This window comes from Apaloderma vittatum, unplaced genomic scaffold (genome assembly GCF_000703405.1).
Source record: "Apaloderma vittatum isolate BGI_N311 unplaced genomic scaffold, ASM70340v1 scaffold24402, whole genome shotgun sequence".
In the NCBI taxonomy this organism is placed as follows: Eukaryota; Metazoa; Chordata; class Aves; order Trogoniformes; family Trogonidae; genus Apaloderma; species Apaloderma vittatum.
The window spans coordinates 7940-18456 of record NW_009704907.1 but is presented as its reverse complement, the minus strand read 5'-3'; the positions used below and the strand labels follow the sequence as shown (position 1 = coordinate 18456).

Below are 10517 nucleotides of genomic sequence, written 5' to 3'. Positions count from 1 at the left end.
GTTCAGCAGAGAAAGATGAATTCCCAGAAGACCCAGTATCTCCACCGATTATAGAGCGAGAGCGTGGATTTTAGGTTCAGAGCTGGTGCCTCATTTTAATGCCTAATGCTATGTGGGATGAAATCCAAGCCTTAGTCCATATATACCATTTTAGCACAGACCTGAAAGAAAATTTGCTTTCCTCCCCAAGTCTTGCCACAGGCAATCTCTCTTCACATGCCATGCTTCTGCATCGTTACATTTATATCTGGCTACTTTTTCTCTGTTTGTTTTTTTTTTTTCCAAAATTCGGAAGATGGTAAAACACAAGCGTCGCTGAGTTATTCTTGTGTTCCTGTCTTTCGTCTGGTTCATTTGCAGGAGGGAATAATGATCTGTCACCAAGGTAAATTCACTACCCGGCAGATAATGCCACAGTGTTCCTGCTGCCCATTTCACAGTAAGACATTCTTTTTCAATGATGTTGCATCTCTGTTCTCGTGGGAACAGTTTACGGCTGACATAGCAATAGTAGTAATAACAACTTACATTTATATTGTACACGGGATGATCTTTACTTCTCTCTCCCTCTAACAGCGGACGGCTCCCAGTCCTACTGCAAATGCATCCTTCGTGACCGTGACAGACAGAAATCTGGAGGCACTAATACTGGGCTGCCTCATTCCTCAGCCGTTTGCTCAGGTTGCCGTATCCTTTCCAGTCCCTTTTATTATTGCTTTAAACGGAGCTGTGGGCCACTGCCACATTGCTGCTCTAAACTCTCCCTCACAGCAATCTGTGGGGTTCCCCTCCTGCCTCAAAACCACAGCCCCCTCAGCCCACCAGGCTGCTGAGCATCCTCTCCTGCTTCTCACCTCTCCCCTTCCTCCTGCAGCTCAAGCTTAGGGCATCTATGCTCTGCTGTACGACAAAATTGGCTCCCCTCTGGAAGGTGTGGGGGACGCGGCTGGCTCTCCGCATTCTGCTCTTGGAAATTTCCTGAGAGCGAACTCCCTGACTTTTAAGGACTGCTGAGGTATAACATGTGGGAAAATTGCAGGTGGTCCGCACCGCAAAGCTGGTCAGGTGGGGACAACCCCCAAACACCAGCAGGTTTTCAGATGGGGATGCAGCTGTCAGAGAGCCTTCTGTTACAGATACAATTCCAAGAGCAAGGCACAGAAGTAGAAAACTAACAGGGACCGAGGTCTAGATTCTCTGTGAGCGAGTGTTACAAGCTGCATAAGAAGTATTCCTCCCTAACGAACCCGGGAGGAGAAATGCCAGCAAGGGGTATGGCCCACGGTGGCCTGGAAGATGATGTGACATCCGTGTGCCTGGCTAAAGGGTGGTGGGAACTCATTGGCTCACCGAGCGCCATGCTGCGCCACCAAAGCACCACGTCCCCCTCTGTCACCACTGAACTGAGAGGTGGAGGGGGCAGCTTGGGGGATGGTGAGGCAGGGAGCACTCGGCAGGGCACTCCGCAGCCCGCAGCCCGGCCACGCGTTCTGCAAAGGCCAGAGAGAGAGAGGATGAATATTTGGATCGCTGGTGGCAGCCCCATCGTTCTCTTGTACCTCCTTTTGCCAGAGACAGGAACGAGGTGCTGGCTCCTCGTCCCAGAGTGCTGCTTGCAGCAGATCCCCTTGCTTCAAGTACGAGCGAGGGCGGGTGGGAGGTAATGATTAGAGACACTCTAAAATGATTACATTAATTGAGTCTTATGAAAATGGAAAAACAATGGCAGTGTGTAATAATAAAAACCCACTATAACCACGTACATCTCTTGTTTACTAGAAAGTGCTTCACTGACTACAGATTTACTCTGGGCACAGCAGGAAACTTTTCTCCTTTAAATTTAATCAGCCTTTTTTTTGCTCTTATTTTTTTTTCCTTCTTTCAGAGAAAAATACCAGCTATCAGATCTGTGTTTCCCATCCACTCCTAAGACTCCTCAGTGCAGTGCCTGGAGGTGATAGTGTGAACTCACTCAAGAATGTGAAGCCATTTTATAAATCATTTGGTTTTAGCAGGAGGGGGAGAAAGGGAGAAGGCAGGGGGATGATATAGTTTACAGCACATACTCGGCAGTAACTCCCAGCTGTCAAACTTCAGCATTTTCTTCAGTTGCAACAGCAGTTAACAAAAAAATGTTAAGACAGCAGACATGAAATGCACATAGCAAGCAGCACATTTAATCAACTGGCACCTTTCTACCACCCCACTGCCAAAATCTATCCGGACGCTATCAGAACCCAGAAAAAAAGTTGTATAACTGAAGATACAGCACTGATGGAAGAAAAAGGCTTAGAAACGAATAACACAAACTGCTGTAAACAACCTGCGGCGCCTTTTGTGTCCCAGATAATAATAGCAGAGTTAAGGGAGTATGTTTACAAGTGTGGCTTGCTCGCCTCACCTTCCTCCTGCCCCTTTTTGCCATGCTTGCTACCTTGCTCCTGGGAAAATATTTGTGAACCATTGCAAATAAAAGCCTCCTTCTCACTTTCCAAGAAACAGATCTGGTATTTTTCCATTTCAGTCACACTATGGCTAGGCTTCGGAGGGGATTTTATCCTTGCAGCTCTGTGAGAGTCACCGTAAACTTTCTTTCCATTTCCTGTCTAGCAACTTTTGCAATTAAGAAGCAGTATCTGCAATTGAAAAAAAAATAGTTTCTGATTAGCTACAGAAGCAACGGGGCTTTTTCTGGGAGCCTGGTCTCACCAAAGTGCCCTCCCTTGACAACAGCATCAGTCCAGCATACAGCTGTCAGGAGCTCTTCATGTGCACCTCTTTGCTCCTGTACACAAATTCAGATTCACACAATTACAGCTACTTGGAAAGCACCTGATTAACCCACGAATCTGCAGTATACACAGATGTCAGACTTTTTTTTAGATGTGCAAAAGCATGAAAGCCAAAATCCATCCGAATGAGAATCACCTTGTACCTCTGAAACTAAGTATGATTCATCCAGGCACAACGACGCACAGGGAAACCAGAGGAAGGTGTGAAATAATGACATGCATTTTCATAGTGTGTATATATACATACATACATACATATATATATATATTTGGAAAGGCCTAGAGTCAACAGAATACCTCCTGTGTTGGTCAGGAAGTCAGAACAAAAGAATACACGAGCACGAGCGTGAAAGCGCGATCCCTTATCACAGCTCTCAGTGGCCCTGTGCTACCCTCTGACATTCACGGCCGGATGAACTGAGCTCTGGCTGAAGCAGCGGAGGTTTAGGGGCTGCCTATCACAAATATGGTGAAGGCTAAGTGTGGGAGCAGGAGGAAAAAATGCTGTTTGTTATGAAGGTCCAGCCCGGTTGGGACTCGAAGCACAGGGGAACCTCTGATGCTTCGTCCCCTTCCGTCTTCTGCAGCTCACGCAGCAAGAGAGCCAGCACTTTGCCAGCTTGTCCGCAGAGCACAGCTCCCAGCCCACATGTTTACTTCCAGTGGTTTGACCACAGAGGGAAAAATTTTTGGCTGAGAAGCGCTTCCAATCGCAGGCTGGATCTTGCCATTGCGATCTCCAAGTCCCGCTCACTTCTGACAGCCGACTGGCACTGCTGCGAAGAGACGCTTCCTAAATAGATGTGAAGTAATGAATACTTCGGATAAGCGACTGATTTTAGAGTGTGCTTTTATCCACAGGCCCTGTATTTATAGTTCAAGCCTTTTCAATTAATACGCACACCCTAAAAGAATTAAACTACTAATTATCACATTTTACCGTGGTTCACAGAACTTTCATCAGATCTAGTAAATGAAGTCATGAGTTCAGCAGAAGAAGCTTTACTGCACCAAATTATGTCAAGGGTACATCATGTTGATAATAAAAGATCACTTCATTGAAAGCCTAACCTAGAAGGTTGGGGAGGCGTAAAAAGTTCACATTTTGGATCATGCTGCTCTGGTGTGGGCGTTCCGTGTTTTTTTCTTCTTGGTTATTGTGGAAGGCAATTTTCCTGCAAGTAAAATTTTCCTTTTGGCTTACGTTACAGGCATTAGGAAATTCTTACATCGAAAGACAAATAGATAGGTTTGGGGTTTTCTTTTGCAAGTTGGGCCTTGGCATCATAGTCTCTTCCCGCTAATAAACTCCCCTCTCTACTGGACCGAAAATTAAAAGGATGCCCGTACCACAAATAAACTTAAGTGCCCAGCTTCTTGGTGGGCAAGCGCGGTATTCAAAAGCACCCTTCAGCCCATGGGCCGTTCCAGCGGTAGCAATTACTCTGATGCAACAACCCTCGGTATTTAATTAAATAGCAAGTCTCTCAAAAAGACATAAAAACCCCACCCGGTGGTAGCGAAAATTGGGAGATGGCTCACAGCTCCAGCCGCCCTTCCCAGCACCCCAGGAGGACTGGCTGAAGTTAGCACACAGGGACATGCAAAGGTGGAACAAGCTCTGCCCGGGGGGCAAAGGAAAAGGGAGGGAAATTTGTCTCACCAAGGCCCGGGAGCTTCCTAGGAGGGGGCTCTTGGCCGGCCCGTTTCCAAGCTGCCCTCTAGATGGCCCTTGCTGTTATCTTGTGGATAAATATATGCGGAAAGGAATGGAACAGAGCGACAGAGTAACAATATATTTTGAAAGGACTTAGAATAATCACAGCTGTATTTATGCACCTTATCCATTGGGAAGGTCTGTTGCCTCTTTCCCGTGCAGAGAAATAAAAATATATACTCCAGCCACATTTTTATTTCTCCTTTCCTTCGCGGCGTCCAGCCACTCCAAGCGTAATGAACGTTTCATGTCTTTCAAGCACTGCTTTGTCATGCTATAAGCATTCATTTCATGCTTTGAATATTTCCTGTCATACTCGCCTTGGATGATTTTTTTGTGGGAATGCTCTGCTCGTGGAGGTTAATGGTTGGCAGTAGCAAAAAACTGAAGTCCTCCGTCAGTCCTCAAGTCTCAAACCCTGTGAGTCCCCCATGAGAAAGTCTCTCGGCTCAGCCCCAGCAGAGGCTGCGGGACTGACCCTGCCTGACGACCGCGTATCTCGCCCGACTGACAGTCAACACCCTTCGCCGTTGCCATCGCAGGGTCCCCTCAAGAGAGTGCCAGCTGCTGATAAGCGGCTAAATCCTGAGCCTAGCAGAGGACCTGCCTAAATGCTGGAAACGGTGTACCCATGCCTCACAATCTGGACCACAAAATCATTTGACTTTGAGCATGAATCTCAAGGAAAATATGGTAATATAGGGAAAAATGGTGTTTTCTTTCCCAATTATTCAGATGCTTCTTCAAGACAGTCATGAAACTGGCTGGGAAATACAGCTGGATGCTGCAAAGTTTCAGTTCTAGACTATCGTGATTAAAACACTGTATTTCCAGCTCTTGTTGGAATCTATCTGTAATGAAACAAGACGAAAAAAATGCAAGACTAAATCACACTCAAGTTATATTTATAACCAGACATATCTGCTTTTGTTTCCTTGGGAAATGCTGGCTCTCAGAGCTGCCTACATGCACTTGCTCTCAGGGGGTGATGAAACACAGGTTGGACCTCATCAGACCTTCTTCAGCCCATGGGTCCTGGTAGAGTCAACGTCCAGTTCTGTCCAGCCCGCAGGAAGGTGGAAGAGATCAGCCCCACAAGGCTCCCCCGTTTGGTCAGAGCTTTCAAGCCTGGACAAAGTTCCCCACTGCTGCTCTCGCCAGACAACGCGATCCGTAAGGGTGCAAATCCGTTCAGAATTTGGTCCTGGCAAGTTACAAAGGTGCAAACAAGCTGACATCACCAGGAGCTTTGACTTCAGCATCAGCTATGAGATTCCTTATTGAAAATGCTAAGGGCTTTTTTTTTTTTTGAAGCTTTCTCTGAAGCAAAGTTAATTTTAGATTAGTCCCTCAGGCTGTGATAACTCCTCAGTGTTGCTCTGTAAACAAGAGAAGAGAGCCTTCTTGCATTTATAAGATTCTGATGCAAATGATCCCACGAACAAGAACACTAATAAAAGCTGCCATTACTGTACTACCCTGTTTGCAAGTACAACTGATAAGGTTTGGTTATCTGCTGCAAATGAGGTGTTTCAGGCATGTTAGTGGTCTGAGACAGTTCTAACAGTACCAGTTTCAGCATTGTCCGTGCAGAGAACTGCTTGTGCCTGTGCACCCCTCAGGTGGGAATTAAGGGGCCTCTCCCAGGACCTCAAATTCTGGACTTGCAGCATGTGCCTGGCAAGAAAGTGTAAAGCTGCTGGGCATCAAGTTCAGTCACGGCTCAGAAAGCCTCCGAGGGAGCTGGATTCTACCTGAAGTAGTGGATACGGGAGGTTAGGCATGGCCTGAGGAGAAGGGATGGCCTCAGAAGGCAAGTCTGGTTTTCCTAGTTACAAATTCGACTGCCCAAGGAATTGGAGGCCTCTCAGCTCAGGACTCTGCAGCCTGTTAGTTAAGGCAGTGAGGTCTTTCGGCAAGCTGCTTTTGCCTTTTACCAGGCTGCAAAAGCGGTGTTACGCCTGCCCTGACCAGCCTTGCCTAGAGAAGAAAAAAAGAAAACTTCTCTTTGCGTGTGTTCCCACTATTGCCTTCTCTGTTCCCCACAGCTTGAGGACTAGAATTTCTTCCTTTATGTTTTTAGGCATGGCAAAGTAAGCATATACTTAAACATTTTTTTTTTTTAAGGTTTAATACTCAAGTCCAGCCCTACTTAAGTAAAGAATTCACAGATGATATTTACAAGTCCAGTGTAATTACTGTGGGGTTGAAAAACGAGTTCTGTGAGTTACGGTACATCATTGTTTTTCTTTTTTCTTTTTTCTTTTTTTTTTTAATGTTACAAAGAACAATGTGCCTTTCATTTCCTGCAGTGCTGTTAAGGTACTTGCAGCTCAAAGCGGCAAGAATACATTAAAACTAAAAAGCATTTGGTTTGGGCATTAAGCATTTTTATTTTTTAGATAAATGCCTCTCCCTCCACAGAAATTGTTTGAGCGATGAATTTGGCACCCGTTCGGAATCAGGCGTAACAACGAACGCCGTCTCGCTCACTTGAAATGGGGGAATCGACCAACTTCTTTAAAAAGAATTCGCTAATCTACAGTTCCAAGTGGGGTGCTACCAACTCAGAGCGGTGGAATCGCCCAGCCGTCGGTTGTCTGCAGAAAATGACACAGCACGCTTCTGCTTTATGCAGCCTCGGGTGCACCTTTATGCTGCAGTTATCAATTCGCCGGGATGACCACATCCAACACAAACAGCACCCGTGGATGTCTGACATCCGCTGACTGACAGCAGCAACGCAGTGCTGCGCCGCAAGGATTAACCAGCTTGGGCTGCTCCCTCCCTGCCTTTCTCCGGGGTTGAACTCCCGCTGGAGCAGGGCAGGAGTCGACTTTTAATATTCAACGAATCTCTGGAAGCCGGAATCACAACTATCGTCCCTTTGCAGACGAAACGACTGAAAAGTTTTCCTACAAAAGTTTTCAATAATCCTACTCACAAAAAGAAAATCTATCCGATAGCCCTTTCCACGACTGAAAGAGAGAATAAAAGCCCTAGAGAGAGTCCACGGCAGTGCTGAGCTGGGAATTCAGTTATTCCTGATCCCCAGGCATGCAGTCACTTCACTACATCAGACTAGCCATTTTGTCATCCTCAGTTCACTGAAAAAGAGTCTGTTTATAAAACACAACACCAAACCAGTGCACTTAACAAGGTTTTAAAATCAAAAATTTTTTAAATTTTTTTTTGATTGGGTGAATTGCAAAATCACTTAGTGGTGCCAACTGAAATGAAGCTTTTATATACCATTAGACAACTACAAAAGTGGGGAATTTTCCACATGGGGTGTTCCACCCAGCCAATCAGAAAAAACCCCTCATTCTAGCAAAGTGTCAGGACATCGGAACATGCTCTTGGCCTTTCAAAAGAAGTCGCTGGCCTCTTTCATCATCCCCTCCACAAATTTCCTCACCCACATAACAAACAGACAAACTCTGGGTTTTCTTCCTCTCCTCGAGAAGCTCTCTTCCATGCCAGCAGACCCGAGAGACAGCAGCACCGTGCACAAGTTGGCTTCACCCCTGGTTCCAGGACAAGACATCTGGACGTTGGACCACGCAGGCACGAACGAGCCCTGCCTCGCCTGCATGTTTGCTTTTCATAACCATCACGCCAGATCTCTCTCAAAAAAAAAAACCAAATCATTTCTCTACATTTTTGCAGGTGACTGCCTGAAAACTGTTCTGGCTTAATGGAGGATGAAGAAAAGTTGCTGCCCAAGCCAACACTGAGAGCAGAAAATGTCACCATCTTCTCTATCTGCGATGATTCTGCTGCTCCAGAAAATGCAGCTGTAAAGCCCACCAGAAAAAAAAAAAAAAAGGAATGGCTCTAAAAGAGAAAAGCTTTTTTTTTTTCTCCATGAACTTCACTTTAATGAAGGTTAGACATACAGGCCTTCCAAAATAACACGTACAATTTGGAATGATAAATTAAAACCTGTAGTAGGAGGCCTTCTTTTGCAGGGCTGTATAGTTGACCCTTTTGAACCTACATTACTCAAGGTATGCAAAATATATGTGTATAATAAATAGCTCCAGAATTTATGGAGTGGAACAGAAAGGATATTAACAGGCAAGTAGAGAGGCTGTATAACCCTCACAAGGCCTTTAAAGATTTATTTTTTTAAAATGAAGGAATGCATGCATGTAAAATGTAGAACTTAATCGATACACTTCTTTGTGCCTTCCAGAAACACAGGCAAAAGGATTCCAAACCTGCCCTCGATGTGGCCATTCTGCCCTTAGCGTCCGTGGCAGTAAGATTATTCCCAAAACTATTTTTCTTTGATTTCTAAAGGAAAAATAAATAAAAAGTCCTCTCTGTGTGGGCTCATTCCCACTCTCAGTAAAATCAATTACGAGCCTCCCGTTGACTCCGGAGGGATTTGGATCAGGCCCTGTGGAAGTGGGTCCACAGCAAGTGTAGAACAACGCAGTTAATACGATTTATTGTGTCCGTTTCTGTGCGTGCAGTTTTTCATTTTCTAAAGCCTGCAGTTTTGCTTTCATCCTCACGTTCGGGAGATAAGAGCTGCAGATCTGTGTTGATCTACACGCTGGGTACACTGCAAGCTGGGGGCTGGCTGGGCTGAGAATGAGCTCAGCGTCTGCCCAGGGGCAGCAAGCCCTTCAGGGCCAACAGCCTGTGTTGGATGCGTTCGGAAAGCAGATCTACCACAGAGCGAAAGGTGCCGAATCAGTTGGGAGGCTTCTGCCACGGTGGGGAAAAATACCCTTTAGTAAAACCAAGAAAAAGAAGAAACCTTTTCCCGTTTATTAAAAAGAAAAAACAAAAACAAAACAAAAAAGTACCTTTTGCAGGTCACCAGTAAAGTTCCAAGAATTCACTAAAAGCTTGTTTTACAAGGAAGACTCAGGCTCTGAATCAGAGATATTTCATTTCACTGGGCTGCTACGGATTTTACATTATTAAACACTGACATTGCTGTTTTTCGGGGCGGCTGTTGAGTAACAGGCTTCCTTAAGACTAAGAAAATGCAGGGTAAGAACTGTGGTTTGATAGCTGTGAAAGAATATTATCTAAACATGAAATAATAACATGCCTGCTGCCTAATACATTCTAAATTAAAATATGATTTAATAAACATAGGCAACATATTCCTCACAAAAAAAAAAAAGCAGAATTGGCAGAACAAAAATCACAGTTTAGTCAGTTTTTCTCTTAACCTCACAATCCTTTGGCTACAAATTAGAATTTCTGTGAACAGGATTGATAAGGGAAATTAGGCGCTGTCTTTCAGAAACAACAGAAATGTTTTAAGATGGTATGTTTAGAGATGAGCAGCACAAAATCTATCAAAATATGAAACCTTTCATACTTCAATGGGAGGATAATACAAGAACCCCAAAAGCCAGAATCTCACTAGCCCAATGAGCCCTACGTTCTATGTCCTATCATACATGCTGGTATTTTAAAGTTTTTTTATGTACCTAAACTTCTTTTTCTTCCCTTAATTCCGTCTACTCATCCAAATCCACTTGGTCTTGCTAATAATGTCCCCAAAAGACACACAGAAGCCATATATAGTTATAAGGGTTTGAGGCAAAAGCAGTTAGTTATTCTGAGAAAGGGCAATCACAGCTGTATTCCTACAACATTGCTTCATGAGATGGTGAAAGGGTTTATAGACATAAACCCTCCACACAAATTCTTTTCCACGTATGCACGTAGACCCCAGTGGAGCGGATCCCCCAAATTAGAAAAAAAAAATCTGGGTTTGGATAACAAACAAGTCAAGGAAAACTATTACTAATAAACCCTTCCACTTTGGGAGACATTATTTCTAGGCCCCAAACATAAGTGGTAAACCAAAAGTCAGTTGCCGATGGGCCAACAAAAATTGTTGAGGTCTACCTTACTCAAACACAGAAAGGAAGAGAAGCTGTTCCCTTACACACATACTTAGCCTTTCATATACAGTCCCTATAGAAATTCACTATTATTGAGCGATTTTTTTCCCCCAGCCTGCTTTACGAAGC

General features: G+C 44.7%; 1 protein-coding gene across 1 annotated transcript in view; it reads right to left on the bottom strand.

Annotated features, from left to right (window-relative positions):
* NFIA (nuclear factor I/A) overlaps positions 1-10517 on the bottom strand; it is a gene marked incomplete at its 5' end in the record, with an annotated part of 110236 nt that overhangs the window by 98766 nt on the left and 953 nt on the right. The gene's annotated exons all lie outside the window — the stretch shown is intronic.